This window comes from Ctenopharyngodon idella, chromosome 21 (assembly GCF_019924925.1).
Source record: "Ctenopharyngodon idella isolate HZGC_01 chromosome 21, HZGC01, whole genome shotgun sequence".
NCBI lineage: Eukaryota > Metazoa > Chordata > Actinopteri > Cypriniformes > Xenocyprididae > Ctenopharyngodon > Ctenopharyngodon idella.
This window is the reverse complement of record NC_067240.1, coordinates 24,957,329-24,977,501: the sequence shown is the minus strand read 5'-3', so window position 1 is coordinate 24,977,501 and position 20,173 is coordinate 24,957,329. Positions and strand designations below refer to the sequence as shown.

The 20,173-nt window shown below is 37.9% G+C and overlaps 1 protein-coding gene across 1 annotated transcript in view; it reads right to left on the bottom strand.

The window, feature by feature from the left end:
• The window catches only part of crebrf (creb3 regulatory factor), a 38,092-nt gene extending 32,570 nt beyond the window's left edge, over positions 1–5,522 (bottom strand). The window contains exon 1 of the mRNA XM_051877586.1: positions 5,377–5,522. The gene's annotated coding sequence lies outside the window, so the exon portion shown is untranslated. The remainder of the gene's footprint in view (positions 1–5,376) is intronic.
• Between the last annotated feature and the right edge of the window lie 14,651 nt (positions 5,523–20,173).

Genomic DNA, 20,173 nt, shown 5'->3' with positions numbered 1-20,173 from the left:
GCACAGACTACTCTGCAAATGTCAGAGGTCTCTGCTCGCTGAGACAGCAACAGCACGCTCCTTACACAGAGGCGAAGGACAACTGACGCTGTCTGAAAGACGACTGGAAAATTTTATTAGGTTGTGGATTATTTCTATAAACTATTGACTGTATAATTATTTTTAAAAATCTATAATTTCCTCCATTACATGTCACAAATTTCATGTGAAATACAAAAGGAGGATTTTTGAATAATTGACATTAGTGATGCACCTAAATAATTTTTTTACAGAAACACCGAAACTGAAAATAATCTTTATTTACTAATCAATTAAATAATTCAATTTATTTAATATTCATCTTTGTATAACATTTAAATTGCACATAAGGCAGTTTTTATATCATATGTTATCATAATGAAAATCAAGTTTACTACAACTATTTCATTGTTGACATATAAACGTTTAAATGTGGCTGTAACAAAAACGTGTTGTCATGAAATATTTATTTATTAAACATATTAAATAATGAAGACATCACTAGCAGGTTAAGTAAAATATGTAATATGTACTTTTCTAATAAATTCAGCACTATTTACATTAAATGGAACATTTTCATTCACATTACTGATTTTAAAATGAATCGGTTCTCTGACATATTTTCCAATTTCAGTAACTGGTATGGGCCATAAATCTGTCAGCCTCTGATAGAGACATTATGAACTGTTGTTGCATGGAAAGATTTTTATAAATTTCTCCATTTGTGTTCCAGAGAACAGGTTAAAACCAAAATACAGGTTTTGAACAACATGAGGGCAGGGACGGACTTAACCAATAAGCGAGGTAAACCCATCTGATATTGGCAAAACATATTTGGCAAAAGCTCCAGTGCATATTTGTGTTTGCTCTCTGGAGAGCGTCAAAGGTTTCTATTTACAACATGTTTTGCAGTGTTGAGCAATGTAGCCAATCAGAAACCTATCTGTTAATTTCTTGAACGCAATGGCCAACCAGAGGTGTTTACGTTAGAATCCACTCACTGCTCAATAAGCCAGAGTTTTTGTTCAGTGCCGAGTTCTGTGCGCCCGCGAATCCTCTCATTGTAACAAAAAAAGTGTAGACATGATGTAAATAAAGATTAACTCTGCAGTGTAGAGAGCTTCACTGATTATAACAGAGCTTCATGAGATCGCGATAAACTGGAGTGACAGCTTTTTAGTGATTATAAAGGGAGTGCTCTTTGCATGCTTTATAGGTTATATATTATCCATTCGGAATTTGAATAAAAGCCTTGTTGCTAAGTAGGGCTGGGCGGTATGACGATATATATCGTTACCACGGTCTAAACGGTCTAACGTTAGAGATTTTTGCTATATCGTGTATATCGCAGTATGTAACTAAATATGCTGCACTGTTGACACTTCAGAGTGATAAAATGCATGAATGAGAATATAAAGAGCGGGACGTAATTGATGTTAAAAAGAGTTATAAGCACTATATATATCCTGAAAAGGAATGGTGCTCTTGCTGACAGGCACACTGCCAAAGCTGCCTCTCCCAGAAAGCGATTTTTTGGGTGCTCGATGTTAAAAGTGTGCAGTCGCATGAATGTACACAGGAGTGCAACGACCAAAGATTTCCCCTTAATAATGGATTGTTCTTTCAGTTTATTTTTCGGCAAACCCTACTGCCTTCAGAACACTTGGAATACGATACAAGTTGCATGGGATTATTTTATGACATGTTTGAATCCTTTTTTAAAAAAGACTGAAGAAGGTCCTTCACTGCCATTAAACATTTTTTTCATTTTTTTGTAATTTCTTGTTTCGTGATCTGAAAAAAATAAAGTAATACAAATTTAGAATAACATCAGGTTTAGGGCTGCAACAACTAATCACTAAAATTGATAATAATCGATAAATCATCAACAACTAATGTCATTATGAATTAGTCGCGTCTGCCCACCGTGCATGTAAAACTTCAGCCAGGCGCGTCAAATTACAGCACTGAATCACGCCTTTATATGGACAAAATGCATCTAAAAATAGTGGAGCAAACAGAGTGAGCTGATGCGGAAAGGTACGTGATCCAAGCGCCCAAAACATGAGAATTCTTTATTTTAAGCTTCAAGCTAATGCATTGAGTAATGTTTAAAATGGCTTGCCTTGTTAGGCACTTTGACAAATGCGTGTGCTGTTTAATGTGTGATATGTTTCCTCAGTGCAAAACTTTCATTTTACGGTTATATCCTTATCTATAAGTGTTACAAATTTGCATGAAGGCTCATCCTGATGCTCTGACTTCAGACTTTACTGAATGAGCATCAGCACGCATATGCGCGTCAAACAGATGGGACACATTAAGCCGTGGGTATAATTAGATTTTTTTACGCGTACGCTAGTGTACCTGCACACCCTTGGAAAGTATACTTCATTTGACTCATACGCATACACAGGCGTTCGATGCATACGCAGTTTTGAGCAATCTCTCGCCATAAGTTACAACCCATGTAAACATTTTTGTATTCTTTCATGCTAGAGTTGTACAAATGAGGGTACTTTCTAACCTCTTCGTACAATCTCACGTCTATATAGGCCTTCATTGTCGCTGTAGCTTGCATGCGTTCCAGTCTGTTCTGTTTATGCAGTTTTTCTTTGACTACCTTGTGAATCAATGCCCCAGGGCATGGTTGCCACCTTGTGGATAAACTAATTACTGCAAAAAAAAATTAAATGCGCGTGTGCGACCTTGTGAGTACAAAGTATGCGCGGTTACAAAAATCCTGCAGTGTGCGTACTCTTCTGATGATGAAATTCACGTCACGCACACTGTACGCTGACCCTCGCGTACGCGTAAAAAGTACACTTTGGGCTTTAAAAGAGAGAGAATTAAAATTCAGCGCAAAAATATATTTATTTTGATGAAATATCTGTTGTTTAACATTAAATTTTGGTTTAAAAGTCAACATGTAATTCAAGTATTTTATGAAAGTGGTAACTGTACAGGGATATAACTGCATGTAATTGAATATAAATGCAAGACGTTTCTTACATTTACAGGAAAAAGAAATGACAGTAACAGGTTACAGTGTCCAGAGAGAATGTGTGTGTTCCTGCAAAACATTTCTCTTATTTGTTAACACTGAGTTTGTGTTTTTATTTTTCTTTATTATTATCTTCATTTTTAATGTAGGGATTTAAACTCCTTTTGCTTTACAGCTCTTTTGCATATAGCATAGATATAGATATATTCACTATATATGTTTTCATAGCATTCAAATGGCACGTTTGTTTGAAGGACAGCATTCGGCAGGTTGTGGAATAGTGCATTTTGTAAATAAAATAAAATAAAAAAGAAAATTGGTATTTTATCCGATTAATCGAAAAATAATCGCTAGTTGCAGCCCTAATTAGGTTGACTAATTATTTACTGAATTTTGCATAGACAAGTTGTGAAGGGGTAAATAAACTACAAACTATGAGAGAAAGAGACAGCAAAATAAGGGTTACTGAAGTAAAAGAGCACATAGTTGTTATGTTGGGGCCCCCAAATTACTAAGCATGAGGGTGGTGAATAAATAAAAAATGTGTTAAATTTTGAAGTGAACTAATATTTTCATTTTACAACAGGCATCTGAGAAATTCGAACCTTAAGTTGGGTGAAACCCATATTCATTCATCTATTCAAACTAGAATAAGCACACACTTTAGACAAAACACAAGCTCAATTTCATAGCTGACCATTAGACTTTTAGCACTTTAATATTTCATTGCAAAGAAAAGTCAAATCCAGCCATAAATCATGTGCATCTACTATCAGTACAGGGCACTGTTGTCATGACATTGCATTTATAATTCAGTGCTTGCTCACTTTTTGTCTGTTTATCAGGCTTTGTAATAAAACTCTGAATAAATAGCAAGCTGAAAGCCTTGCAGATGTAATGCTATCCCTCCTATAGGTGACCACCTCTGCAATGTTTACATGAAGTCAGATGACCTACTAAACAGCTCATGACTGCTCACATTTCTACACCTGTGAGACCTCACCGATTAAACACATCCGCAAAAACTGCATTAAACCAAAGGAATGCTGCTTTAACGATTAGCTTAATTCGCGCATTGTGGGCGAGATCCTACTTTATTCTGACCTACTAACACTCCACAACACCCTGAACTCAACATGGCCCCCTTCAAAAACAAATAGCATCAACCTAACCCGCCGCGATACTGCGACAACGCCCACGCAATGGCGTTTTCTGATTGGCTGTATGCAAACTCATAACCCGCCTCCGCATGTAAATGATTGCACCAATTCGCGGTCAATTACGCCCCGCCCCACAAAGCTTGGTTGAGTCGACGAGCAACAAACAATATCGCAGGCCTCCACACGTTACGTAAACAGATGGAATGCAAAACATTATTTCCGCAAACTTTTAGTTTACAGACAAACACTCAGTTTTGAACCCTTTACAAGACAGCAGGCAAATGAACTTGAGATTAAAAACGACTCATTCAAACGGATCACACAATGCATTTTAAAGCGATTTTTTTTTGGTGCACGATCAAAACACATTAAAATCAGTTCGGATAGTTATCCATGTCCCAAAGTCATTCTAGATGTCGCGAAACCTATCGTGTTTTTTCATTTGACTTTGCATCGTACTGATGGGGGCGTGTACCCTTGCAGACTTCTAGTGAGACACCGTAAAAGCATCTATGAATACAAAAAAAAGTCTAGAAATCACTTATTAACTCGACTGATATACATCAAATCACCTTGTTTTTGATATATTCATGGCTAGGCTCAACCAAGTGGGATCATAAAACCAACGAACTCTAGCCTAATAATTTATGTCCGTTAAATAAAGGACAGTTTCACCAATAAATATTAATCCTCTGAGAATAGTAGTTCTCAATTCTGAGAACCTTTATCTAATTTATATTATCCGTTTATTAATCAAGTTCTAGACTGGCTTTGTCAACTAAAAGGAAACTCCAAAAGGTGCAGTGCTGTGGTCCTGCAGGACCAGCTCGAGAAGAAATGTTCTAGAAGTTCTTGTGTAACTGAAAGCTAACAAACATCTCTGCCCTTACTCAGCACCAATGACTGGCCAGCTAAGCAACTACGGGAAAAAATATTGATCTGAAAGGACAAACGGGCACCTCAGGATGCAACACAATATATAATATCGCTCTGTCAGTGAGATAAACAGACGAGAACAGGTTAGGGTATAAAGAGGAACTAGAGCGCTGCTTTCACACTATGGCCTCCGTGTCCCTCCCCTCTGCTAGCGTAACTTAGCCAGAAAGCTAACTACAAGACACAATGTTTTTATCATCCTTAAACAGCTATACTCACACACTTCACTGCGTTGTCATAGTAAAAAAGATGACTCACCTTTAAGCAACCCATATACTAGAAAAAATGGTTGTAACTCCAAATTTAAATCGTGTTTAGAAAAAGTTAATGTCATTTCTTCTCAATCCACGCCGTCTTCCTCTCTGGTTTGTTTTGTTTATCTTCTTCCTGACGGGTTCCTGGAAAGCGCGTGACTCCCTTGTCACGTGCTTCCCCACTGACCAATCAAGGCGAGCGCTTGTTCTTGTCCCAAAACAAGCTATTCAAATAATTTAGCCTAAACTATGAGTTTTCATACAATTTGCTATTTCTTATATTATTTTATTATATTATATAGATTTTATTGTTATATTATAAGTATGTCATATATTATATTATATTATATTATATTATATTATATTATATTATATTATAAAAATGAGTTTTGCTCTCTTTGTTGTGCCATTGTATGAATTTCTTTACAGAACCTACCTTTTTTGGACCTGGTTGTGAAGGAAAAGCAGCCAACAAGTGTTCAGCATACATGGGAACTCCTTCAGGAATGTTGGAACAGTATCTCAGGATGTACCTCAAGTTGTTTGAGTGAATGCCCAGAGCGTTTAGAACCTAGGTTTTAGAATCTAGGTTAGAAGTGACCTTGTTTATGATAAACTTTTTATTCAGTTAAATGTCCACATCAATCTTGGTATGCAACATACAAGTAATAGTAACATTATGCATATACAGTATCTCACAGAAGTGTAATGTACCTCACATTTTTGTAAATATTTTATTATATCTTTACATGTGACAACACTAAAGAAATTACACTTTGCTACAATGTAAAGTAGTGAGTGTACAGCTTGTATAACAGTGTAAATTTGCTGTCCCCTCAAAATAACTCAACACACAGCCATTAATGTCTAAACCGCTGGCCACAAAAGTGAGTACACCCCTAAGTGAAAATGTCCAAATTGGGCCCAATTAGCCATTTTCTCTCTCCGGTGTCATGTGACTCGTTAGTGTTACAAGGTCTCAGGTTTGAATGGGGAGCAGGTGTGTTAAATTTGGTGTTATCGCTCTTAATCTCTCATACTGGTCACTAGAAGTTCAACATGGCACCTCATGGCAAAGAACTCTCTGAGGATCTGAAAAAAGAATTGTTGCTCTACATAAAGATGGCGTAGGCTATAAGAAGATTGCCAAGACCCTGAAACTGAGCTGCAGCACGGTGGCCAAGACCATACAGCGGTTTAACAGGACAGGTTCCACTCAGAACAGGCCTCGCCATGGTCGACCAAAGAAGTTGAGTGCACGTGCTCAGCGTCGTATCCAGAGGTTGTGTTTGGAAAATAGACGTATGAGTGCTGCCAGCATTGCTGCAGAGGTTGAAGGGGTGGGGGGTCAGCCTGTCAGTGCTCAGACCATACGCCGCACACTGCATCAAATTGGTCTGCGTGGCTGTCGTCCCAGAAGGAAGCCTCTTCTAAAGATGATGCACAAGAAAGCCCGCAAACAGTTTGCTGAAGACAAGCAGACTAAGGACATGAATTACTGGAACCATGTCCTGTGGTCTGATAAAACCAAGATAAACTTATTTGGCGTGTGTGGTGGCAACCAGGTTAGGAGTACAAAGACAAGTGTATCTTGCCTACAGTCAAGCATAGTGGTGGGAGTGTCATGGTCTGGGGCTGCATGAGTGCTGCCGGCACTGGGGAGCTACAGTTCATTGAGGAAACCATGAATGCCAACAGTGCATGATCCCCTCCCTTCGGAGACTGGGCCGCAGGGCAGTATTCCAACATGATAACAACCCCAAACCCACCTCCAAGATGACCACTGCCTTGCTAAAGAAGCTGAGGGTAAAGGTGAAGGACTGGCCAAGAATGTCTCCAGACCTAACCCTATTGAGCATCTGTGGGGCATCCTCAAACAGAAGGTGGAGGAGCGTAAGGTCTCTAATATCCACCAGCTCCGTGATGTTGTGGAAGAGGACTCCAGTGGCAACCTGTGAAGCTCTGGTGAACTCTATGCCCAAGAGGGTTAAGGCAGTGCTGGAAAATAATGGTGGTCACACAAAATATTGACACTTTGGGTCCAATTTGGACATTTTCACTTAGGGATGTACTCACTTTTGTGGCCAGTGGTTTAGACATTAATGGCTGTGTGTTGAGTTATTTTGAGTGGACAGCAAATTTACACTGTTATACAAGCTGTACACTCACTACTTTACATTGTAGCAAAGTGTCATTTCTTCAGTGTTGTCACATGAAAAGATATAATACAATATTTACAAAAATGTGAGGGGTGTACTCACTTCTGTGAGATACTGTAATACACACACACAAACACACACACACACACACAAATATATTGTAATAATCACAAAAGTGGAGTGGGAGGTGTTTGCTAGGTGATTTGCAAAATCTATGCAAAAACATATGGTTGCAAATGTTCACCAATATACCCAAGCCTATATAGTGGAGGCTCGTGCTTTATGGATCACAGCGGTCTCTCTGTGTGGTGCAGAATAAAAGAGTAATCTCATATTTCACAAATGTTTTTTGTTGTTGTTTTGGATATTTATGTATTGCTGATCTTTACAAAAGAAACAAAATTAGGCTTAGACTAAAAGTTCATTTTAGCTTTTAGACAAGTCCTCTGCACAGATCGCTATGGCCAACTTCACCTCCTCCCCTTATACCGGCATGATGTATCCAAATCCTCAAGCAGAAGGAACCGAATTAAATATTCTGAATGATAACAATCCACAATCTGACTTGTGATACAGCCTGGAATCATAACCACACAATATTGCTTTGTTTGCTCAGAGGAGAACAGGCCCAAAGTTTCTCCCAAGGTTTTTTTTCTCCATTCTGTCACCTGATAGAGTTTGGGATCCTTCCTTGCTACTGTCGACTCTGACTTGCTTAGTTGGGGACACTTAATATTCAGCAAATTATTGATTTGACTGTACTGACACTATTGGATGAGAACTGAACTGAGCTGGATGATGACATCACTGTTTTCTCCAGAGCTGCTTTATAGCTGAATTGAACTCATTCCATAACTTTACACAGCTATTGATAAATTTTAGGCCAAAACGCATAGTTTTTTTTAGTTGAAAACAGTGTTGAGTAAAGGGCCCCTTAGTATAAACCAGGATAGAATCCATAATATGTTTATTTAAAGGCTAATGGTGCTTTTCCACTGCGTGGTACGATTCGGCTTGGCTTGGCTCGCTTTGGCTTAGTTAGCTTTTCCAATGCAATTAGTGCCGCTTCGAAGTGGGTGGGATTATAGACCGATCGTTATAGTTGTTATCGTTATAGGAGTGTCTGCACCTCGTCTACTGACCACGATTCAGCCATTTCTTTTTTCAAGTTTTTGTTTTCAAGCAATTCGTTTACAAAAGTCATGCGAACAAATGATACTGCGGTGCCTGTTGCTGCTAGTGGGTTTGGTGTCTCGTGTCGCAAATCCAATGACGCTGGTAGTGACGATTCTCTCTGACCAATTAGTGATCTGCAGTGTTTACACGTCACATTTTAGTATCGGTACAGCGGTATCGGTACAGTGGTACTATTTAAAGGTGCAGTCTGAAATTTTAGCGGCATCTAGCGGTGAGGTTGCGAACTGCAACCAACGGCAGCTCATTTCGAAGCAAAATAGAGAAGCTACGGTGGCCGTCTGGCCGACACAAGTCAAAGATGTTGTCGTCTGCGACAGCAGAGAGTACGTTAGCCAGTCAAGCAATGAGGTTCTTCTTACTTCTAACAAAGAACGGTCTCTGCTTCTAATAAACCAGACGACTACTACTATTACTTATTTTTCTTTGTGCGTATTCAACGTAGTGACGATGCAAGCTGCCTCTAAAAACACCAACAATTTAGAAGAAAAACATAGTGATGAAACGCACTCTGTAGAGCAGTTTGTCCATTTAGGGCTACTGTAGAAACATGCCAGCGCAAAATGACGACTTGACATGGAGTGGGGACCCGCGGTGTATGAGATAGAAATGGCTCATTAAGGTAATAAAAACATAACGGTTCATTATGTAAGGTCTTTATACACCACTGAAAACAGTTATGTATATTGTATTGCATTTCTGTCAATAGATCCTCCCAAATTTTACACATTGCACCTTTAAGCAAGCTGTACCATGCAGTAAAAAAGTGCCATAAGGGGCCGTTTACACAACACCATTTTTAACTAAAAACGAAAAACTTTTTATGGCTTTTTGGCTGTTCATTTACACGACTGCAGCGTTTTTTGGAGGCCTGAAAATGCAAACTTTTGAAAACGTGTTTCAAAGTTTTTGAAAAGATACCGTTGTCATCTCTGTGTAAACTACAAAAACGCAAATTTGTGAAAACATCATGTGCATGCGTATTACGTGTTCAGTCCGAGGAGAAGGAGACAAGGTTTTTTTTTTGTTTTCTTTTTGAATGGATGTCAATGGAGGAGAGGCTTCACTACGCTGATTAAACCACTTTTGTGAGGAAACAGCTTATCATTTAATGAATCGACAGCCCATCGGCTAATCTTCAACATGTTTGCTCTTAAACATACATTTTGGATTGATCAATTTTTTGTTTACACCGAAAAAAAATGTTGTTTTATAAGAGAAGTCACGGACAATTGGGCGACAGGTACACACATATTATCTAATTTACTCAATCATGTTATTTGCGATCTATGACAAAATTGTATTTCTCTTCTAAACCTGATTTCTTTGCTTTTGATTCTCTAAAATGTATGATCTGCTAGATTAAATAATGTAGGGCAAATGTGAACCAATCAAGTACTTGAAAATAATTTTTAGCTGAAACTATAGTTCCCAGCATGCTTTGCTTGGGACTTAATGAGATGAGTAAAAATGTTGAAATGAAGTGTTGTTTTATGTGTTTTTTAGCAAGATTTGAAAAGGGGGAGACTTAGGGCCCTATCATACACCCAGCGCAATGCGATGCCAGGCGCGAGGTGGGCTAGTTTCAGCCCGACGCAGTTATCATTTTCATGTCCAGTACCACGTTGTTTAAATAGCAAATGCACTCGTGCCCATCTGTTCGCCCATGGACGTGCTGGTCTGAAAACGAGGTGTGTTCAGGTGCATTGTTGGTGCGTTGCTATTTTGAGGCAACTGAAAACGACTGCGCCATTGACCAACAAAAACCTGGTCTAAAGTCAATGGCGCAATATATATATATATATATTTTTTTTTTTTTTTTTGTTATTTAAAGAGCGCATTAGTAATATGCGCCTATAGGTGGGTGCACAACGCGCTACACACTGCTTGTTACACACACAGGGACACGCAGCAGCACACAAACATTTTTAAATATTAAAAATAAAAGGATTCCACTCTGAAGAAGCATTCAGTCTTTTTGCTTGCAAATTCCACCATGTAAATAACGAATCCGCCATGGTGCAAGTGCACCTGGCTTTTAAAGGGAATGGGGGATGAGACTGTGATTTGTCAGTTTATTGAACATTACACCCAAAACACACCCATTACTCATTAAGAGACTGGGTACAACCCTTTTGGACCATGCACCTGGTGCACCAACCGTTTTTTCCATCGTAAAACTAGCAAAAGTGGATTCGGACACGCCCTAAGTGCACCTGCGCCATGCACTTCAGACCATGTGCTTAGATCGTTAAAATAGGGCCCTTAGTGTTTAATGTACAATTATGTTGGAATTATTAGAACTATTTAAATTACACTGGGTTACCATTCCCTACTGAAAAATCCAGCTAAAACCAGCCTAAGCTTGTCAGGCTGGTTTTAGCTGGTCTCCCAGCATGGTCATAGCTGGTTTTAGAGGGGTTTTGGTTAGCTAGGAGACTGGGAGGCTGGCAGGCTTAAACCACCAGCTAAAACACCAGCTAACCCAGGCTGGGAGACCAGCTTGACCAGCTAAGCTAGGCTGGGAGACCAGCTAAAACCAGTTACTTCCAGCTTAAACCAGCTAAGACCAGCCAACCAGCTTAGGCTGGTTTTAGCTGGATTTTTCAGCATGGTTGTGGAGAAGAGTGGAGCATTTGCTTCGGCTGTGGTCTGATACATTACTGCTTTTCTCAAAAAGCATTTCATGCTTAGCATTTAGCATGCTAATATGCGCTATTGCTAGCTAATAGTTTGATAGCTAGCTAATACAATCTTATAATTCAGTAATGTGACACAAAAATATAAGAAATTTAATTAATCCTGTTAGGAAACCAATCCTGTTAGGGAACCATATAATATAATATTATTATTCAGGTATGTGAATTGATTAAAATTAAATCGCTTTGAGACTACTTAATTGGGTTATTTAAAATGACTTAATTCCATGATGTTGAAATTATGTGAACTAATTATGTTTGTTTAACCTAATCGATTCATGTAGAACTTATGTACATGATCAAATCATGTAAATCCAGCACACCACTTCTAAATTCAATGATGTCAAGGCTGTAATGTGATTGGTTATCAAGGCACACATAATCCAAGTTTTCCAATGGTAGAGCCACATACCCTTGTATCTCCCAATAATAAGACCATCTCTGGTTCTGTCTATAGGCGCGTAGTGTTTCTTTACAAAGTGACATCGCCATCTACTGGCCTGACAGCATAATACAGCATTTTTAGTCATTTTCGCGGATCCATGTGAACAGGGATTGCTTTGACAACATTGTTGTCTGTACATGAAACTTTTCAAAACGCAAAGGAAAAACTTTTCCATCTTTAGTACATCTTTGTTGTGTAAACATACCCTAAAAGGTTAAAATTAAGAATACATTTCAGTATATAATATGGGTAACACTTTACATTAAAGGGATAGTTCACCCAAAAATGAAAATTCTGTCATCATTTACTCACCCTCAAGTTGTTCCAAGTCTGTATACATTTCTTTGTTCTGATGAACACAAAGGAAGATATTTTAAAGAAAGTTTGTAACCAGGCTGCTTTGGGGCACCATTGACTTCCATAGTAGGAAAAAAAAAAATACTATGGAAGTCAATGGTGCCCCAGAACTGTTCAGTTTCCCACATTCTACAAAATATCTTCCTCTGTGTTCAACAGAACAAAGAAATTTATACAGATTTGGAACAACCCGAGGGTGAGTAAATGATGACAGAATTTTCATTTTTGGGTGAACTATCCCTTTAAGGTTCATTTGTGAACATTAGTTAATGTAATAACTAAAATGAGCAAACCATGACCATTTTGTTACAGTATTTGTTCATCTTTGTTGACATTAGTTAATAAAAATCGAGCTGTTCATTGTTTGTTCATGTTACTTCACAGTTCATTAACTAATGTTAACAAATACAACTCTTGATTTTAATAATGTTGAAATTAACATTAACAAAGATTAATAAATGCTGTATAAGTGCAGTTCATTATTAGTTCATGTTAACTAATGAAGCTTATTGTAAAGTGTTACCATAATATATATGAGATGTCTCAGTGATTTCAAGTGGAAGAAGCACAAGATTCCATGAGAGGGAAGGGCTGGTTTGCTTGTGCACGGCCTTGGGTCCGGCAGCAGGAACCTTCCCAAGGTCCCGGGCTGCACGCCAAACCTTTTAGTAAATAATAGCATCTATTACTCCCAAGAAGGAAACAAAACTTAAACTTCTAAAAGAAGATGAAAGAGGCTTTATGTTGCTTGTGCTTGCTAGTGTAACCTATCAGTCAAAAGAAACAGGACGTTTTATGGGCCATATACAATTGATGTCACCTGACCTCTAAATATTCTGAAAAGTGGAGAAGCTGTAATTAATGCCCTAGCAAGGTGGTTTTGAACTTCTAGTGTAATGAACTGCAGGTACATAATGGTGTTGTTGCTCTGTGCCGGTCCAAATAAGGGGATCAACTGAACCAGCTGTGAAAGAACAAGAACAGTGATGTCAGAATAAATCCAAAAGCTCTTTCTCTCTTTTTTTTTTGTGCCAACTTCTGCATTCCTAAGGATTCCGAGAGAGTGAATGGTCTACATTGCCATGGTAACACATTGTACACAAACAAAAATGAAAGGACAAGATGTACAATGTGATTAGTATCGAGTTTCAATGCATAAACAAAAAGCAATCCTTCAGGGCATTCACAGAGACAGCACATATTTCCAATTGAAAAATTAATAAACATTCAGGTGTTAACTGCAAATAAACTGAAATAATGTTGCGTTCTATGGAAAGTTCCAAATATATATATTTTTGGAATACCACCACAGTACTGACACACTCTGAACACATTTTTTTAGACATGTTCTGAAGTATTCATCTCACTAAAAATACTTCAATACAATATTTTAATAATTAGGGAGTGAGGCAAGGCTGTTTATTATCGCCCTTCCTGTTCTTGCTAGAAATAGACCGGGTCATGAAGACATCCACAGCCCAGAAGCGAAACGGCATCCAGTGGACATTATGGACACAATTGGATGATCTTGAGTTTGCCGATGACCTGGCCCTTCTCACACCCTACAACAGATGCAGGAAAAGACCAGCATCGTTGCGGATACCTCAGCAAGCCTGGGCCTCAACAGAGAGAAGATCAAGGTACTAAAGATCAACACAGCCAGTGCATGCTTGGAAAAGAGGCGCTAGAGGAAGTGGATAGCTTCCCTTACCTTGGCAGCATAATTGACAGGCATGGGGGGACAGATGCGGATGTGAGAACACGAATCAGCAAAGCGAGAGTCAGGTCAAGTCACCTTTATTTATATAGCACTTTTTACAGTGCAGATTGTCCAGCTTAGTTCAGTTCGCATACAATGGTGTCAATGCAGGCAGATCAAAAACATTGTAGAATATCAAGTGTCCCCAACTAAGCAAGCCAGAGGTGACAGCGGCATCAGGTGACAAAAATGGAGAAAAAAATCTTGGGAGAAACCAGGATCAGTCGGGGTTGTCCTCTGGCCAACAATGAACAGTGCATAATCATGATTAAAGGGTTAGTTCACCCAAAAATGAAAATTCTGTCATTAATTACTCACTCTCATGCCGTTCCACACCCGTAAGATCTTCTTTAATCTTCGGAACGCGAATTAAGATATTTTTGATTAAATTCGATGGCTCAGTGAGGCCTGCATAGCCAGCAATGACATTTCCTCTCTCAAGATCCATTAATGTACTAAAAACATATTTAAATCAGTTCATGTGAGTACAGTGGTTCAATATTAATATTATAAAGCGACGAGAATATTTTTGGTGCGCCTAAAAAACAAAATAACGACTTATATAGTGATGGCCGATTTCAAAACACTGCTTCATTAAGCTTTGGAGTGTTAAAAACATCAAATATTAGATCAAATTAGCACAGAATCAACTTTGCGCTGCTGTCCTCGGTCGCGTCAAGGATCAGCCAAATTTCCACGTCCATATTGAAAAGCGGATGTTTTGGATTTTGGAAAGTGCTTCAGCAAGTTTTTGTGCCATCTAGTGGTTTATAGGAAAATAAAATCAAAGGCGCCTTTTACCCCGGGACGCCTTTAGCCTGTTGTACCCTATATTCTATCCCCTAACCCTAAACCCACCCATCACAGAAAACTTTCTGCATTTTTACATTTTCAAAAAACATCACTTAGTATGATTTATAAGCTGTTTTCCTCATGGGGACCAAAAAATGTCCCTACAAGGACAAGAATTTTGGATATTGCCATCTTTGTGGAGACATGATGTCCTCATAATGTAGGGTTTACCAGGACCACACACACACACACACTACTATAACCTAACCCTGGTTTAACACCAGAAAACTCTGCGATTTTACAATTAAAAAAAAAAAAAAAAAAAAAAATGCATTTACTTTATTTTTATGCCGTTTTTGCAAACGAGGATGTCTTACTTAAAGGATTAGTTCATTTTCAAATGAAAATTACCCCAAGCTTTACTCACCCTCAAGCCATCCTAGGTGTATATGACTTTCTTCTTTCTGATGAACACAATCTGAGATATATTAAGAAATATCCTGACGCATCCGAGCTTTATAATGGCAGTGAGCGGGATCAACGAGTATGAAGCTGAAGAAACTGCTTCCATCCATCATAAAAGTATTCCACACGGCTCCAGGGGGTTAACAAAGGCTTTCTGAAGCGAAACGATGCGTTTGGTAAAAAAAATATATCCATATTTAAAAAGTTATAAAGTAAAATATCTAGCTTCCGCCAGATCGCCTTCCGTATTCAAGTTTTGAAGAAAGTGTAAACTGGCATCACGTCAGTTAAGCTTTTTCCGTAATTGAATACGGAAGGCGTAGGACATAGCGTAAGCTTTTTGAACTGCGAGAGTTTTAAACTTTCTTCCTAAGTTGAATGCTTAATACTTCAGAAGGCCTTTATTAACCTTCTGGAGCTGTGTGGAGTACATGTTTATAATAGATGGATGTGGATGGATGCACTTTCTTCAGCTCATACTCGTCGGTCCCGCTCACTGACATTTTAAAGCTGGGATGTGTCAGGATATTTATTAATATAACTCCGATTGTGTTCATCAGAAAGAAGAACGTCATATACATCTAGGATGGCTTGAGGGTGAGTAAAGCTTGGGGTAATTTTCATTTGAAAGTGAACTAATCCTTTAATATGGTTAAGTAGGTACAAACACGCACACACTTTCAGCACTTTTTTTTAACTTTTAGTTTGTTGTACTGCCATTTATTCAGGTTATATATATTCCAAAATGTTATAATTTAAATTACTTCAATTAAGTTTGAATATGGTAGTGTTTGTTGTACTGCCGTGTATATTTATTCAAAGCCTATTTAAACCTTGTCTATTTATAGAATACATCTTGCTCTTGCAAGCATACCCATCATTCTTCTGTCTTCATGGCCTTTAGTCTACCAAAGACCTGAAACTACACTGCTTTAAGCTTCAGTGTGGCCTGCAGCTCTTCTCAAGTGGTCTGTGACACAATAGCACAGTGACAAGCAGATATGGTTTTAAAATGGACTCAATATTTATGAGCGGGTTACTATGTAAATAGATTCAGCAAACTGAAGAGGAAAAAAAGGTTTACTGTTTGTCTATGCCATTTCCTGGTTCCGCTTGTGTTAGATGGACTGTTCTCTAATCAGCTCAGCTGGCAAGATTCCTGCTTGCACTATAAGTTTGATGCATGGCAATGTACATCAGTGCACTGAATATCAGCACAGGACAGAGCAGAATTGATTTTGAAAAAAGCATTGTGTGGCATCCAAACTTAAAGGAATAGTTCACCCAAAAATGAAAATTACCCCATGATTTACTCACCCTCAAGCCATCCTAGATGTATATGACTACATTCTTTCAGATGAATATAATCTGAGTTATATTAAATAATGTCCTGGCTTTTTCAAGCTTTATAATGGCAGTAAATAGAGGATGGGATTTTAAGGCCCAAAAAAGTGCATCCATTCAACATAAAAGATATCCACACGGCTCCGGGGGGTTAATAAAGGCCTTCTGAAGCGAAGTGATGCATTTGGATAAGAAAAATATCCATATTTAAAACTTTAAAAACTAAAATAATTAGCTTCTGACAGACGGCCGGCCCGTCCACATCGATTTATGGCGTAAGAGTGAACTCTGACCCGACGCATGACGAACTGATGTATGCGGAAGATAGAGAAAAACAAAACAGCGGTCACGAATTAGAAGTCTGGAACAGGAATTTTTAAAAAGAAATGTTGGAGGATTCTGATAGAAGCACTATTGCCCAGCACGATTTGTTTGAACAGCGAGAGGCGTCAAAGCTTACAATACTCCTATATTGCGTCAGAGGTTACCCTTTTGGCACAAGTCGACGTGCGTATGGACGTCTGCCGGAAGCCAGTTATTTAAGTTTTTAAAGTTTTACATATGGATATTTTTCTTACACAAATGCAGCGCTTTGCTTCAGAAGGCCTTTATTAACCCCCCAGAGCCGTGTGGTTATCTTTTATGATGGATGGATGCACTTTTTTAGGTTTCAAAATCTCATCCTCTATTTACTGCCATTATAAAGAAGAGCCAGGACATTACTTAATATAACTCCAATCATATTCGTCTGAAAGAAGAAAGTCATATAAACCTAGGATGGCTTGAGGGTGAATAGATCATGGGGTAATTTTCATTTTTTGGGTAAACTATCCCTTTAATGGGGCATTGCTCAATGTCTTTATTAAAAATCCCCTATCTGCAGACAAAGCTTAAATTGTCAATGCTGCTGAGAATCACTGTAGTTTCTCACAGCATTTTAACACACTAGGCCTTTTTGTTTTCCACAAGTTCAGAGCAGAGAAACTAGACACTCTTGGGAAAAATCTTCATTTCTTGAAACAGCGCCCTCTTCTGTTATTTCTGATATTAAAAGGACAGTTCACCCAAAAATGAAAATTCTGTCATTTACTCAACCTCAAGTTGTTCCAAACCTCTCTGAGTTTCTTTCTTCTGCTGAACACACACACACACAAATATATTTTGAAAAATATGGGTAACCAAACAGTTGATGGACCCCATTGACGTCCATAGTATAGAAAGAAAAATACTATGGAAGTCAATGAGGTCCATCAACTGTTCGGTTACAAACATTCTTCAATATATCTTCTTTTGTGTTCAATTCACACAGATTTGGAACAACTTGAGGTTGACTAATTATGACAGAATTTTCATTTTTAGATGAACTATCCCATTAAACAGCAAAAAAGAAAGATATTGTCAATAATGTGTTTTTTTTTTTTTTAAAGAAATGTTAGTTTCTTAATTATAATTACTACTTATCTGTATCAGATATTCATCAGTATGGGAATATTTTATTAAATGTTTGAGATGCAAAAACAAAAAAAACATTACAGATGTTGAAACAAAATGCATAACTCCCCTATAAATGTTCAATCTGATAATAATTCTTAAATCCAAATGCCACTATATATACATTATCTGGAAGATCACACACTATATTATATATACATACACCATACACACACACACACACACACACACATATTATATATATATATATATATATATATATATATATATATATATATATATATATATATATATATATATATATATATACACACACACACACACACACACACACACACACACAGGTGCATCTCAATAAATTAGAATGTCGTGGAAAAGTTCATTTATTTCAGTAATTCAACTCAAATTGTGGAACTCGTGTATTAAATAAATTCAGTGCACACAGACTGAAGTACTTTAAGTCTTTGGTTCTTTTAATTGTGATGATTTTGGCTCACATTTAACAAAAACCCACCAATTCACTATCTCAATAAATTAGAATACTTCATAAGACCAATAAAAAAAACATTTTTAGTGAATTGTTGGCCTTCTGGAAAGTATATTCATTTACTGTATATGTATTCAAGGTAGGGGCTCCTTTTGCATTAATTACTGCATCAATTCGGCGTGGCATGGAGGCGATCAGTCTGTGACACTGCTCAGGTGTAATGGAAGCCCATGTTGCTTTGATAGCGGCCTTCAGGTCATCTGCATTGTTGGGTCTAGTGTCTTTCATCTTCCTCTCGACAATACCCCATAGATTCTCTATGGAGTTCAGGTCTGGTGAGTTTGATGGCCAGTCAAGCACAGTAACACCATGGTCATTGAACCAGCTTTTGGTACCTTTGGCAGTGTGGGAAGGTTCCAAGTCCTGCTGGAAAATGAAATCAGCATCTCCATAAAGCTTGTCAGCAGAAGGAAGCATGAAGTGCTCTAAAATGTCCTGGTAGATGGCTGCGTTGACTGTGGACTTCAGAAAACACAGTGGACCAACACCAGAAGATGACATGGCAGCCCAAATCATCACTGACTGTGGAAACTTCACACTGGACTTCAAGCAACATGGTTTCTGTGCCTCTCCACTCTTCCTCCAGACTCTGGGACCTTGATTTCCAAATGAAATGCAAAATTTACTTTCATCTGAAAAGACGACTTTGGACCACTGAGCAACAGTCCAGTTCTTTTTCTCCTTAGCTCGGGTAAGACGCTTCTGACGTTGTCTTTGGTTCAAAAGTGGCTTGGTACATGGAATGTGACAGTTGTAGCCCATTTCCTGAAGACGTCTGTGTGTGGTGGCTCTTGATGCACTGACTCCAGCTTCAGTCCACTCCTTTTGAAGCTCTCCTAAGTTCTTAAATCGGCTTCGCCTGACAATCTTCTCAAGCCTGCGGTCATTCCTTTCACTTGTACACCTTTTCCTACCACACTTTTCCTTCCAGTCAACTTTCCATGAATACGCTTTGGCACAGCACTCTGCGAACAGCCAGCTCTTTCAGCAATGACCCTCTGTGGCTTACCCTCATTGTAGAGGGTCTTGATGATCGTCTTCTGGACAACTGTCAAGTCAGCAGACTTCCCCATGACTGCTGTTGGGATAACTGGCCTAAACCCAGTATTTATACCCTGAGAATGGTAATTTAATACAACTTGAAATTAAATATTCTAATAATTTGAGATACTGATTTTTTGATTTTGATGAGCAGCAAGCTGTAATCATCAAAATGAAAACAAAGAAGTCAGGAAATATTTTACTTTATGTCTAATAAATCCAGAATATATTTAAGTTTTACTTTTTGAATTAAATTACAGAAAAATAAAATAACTTTTTCATGATATTCTAATTTATTGAGATGCACCTGTATATTATATATATATATATATATATATATATATATATATATATATATATATATCTATATCTATATCTATATCTATATATATATATATATAAATAAATCACAATTGTTGTATATTAGAATGATTTCTGAACGATCATTTGACACTGAAGATTCAGCTTTGCCATCACAGGAATGACTTGTATTTTAAAATATAATGGAAAAAGTTCTTTTAAATCATAGTACCATTTCAAAATGTTA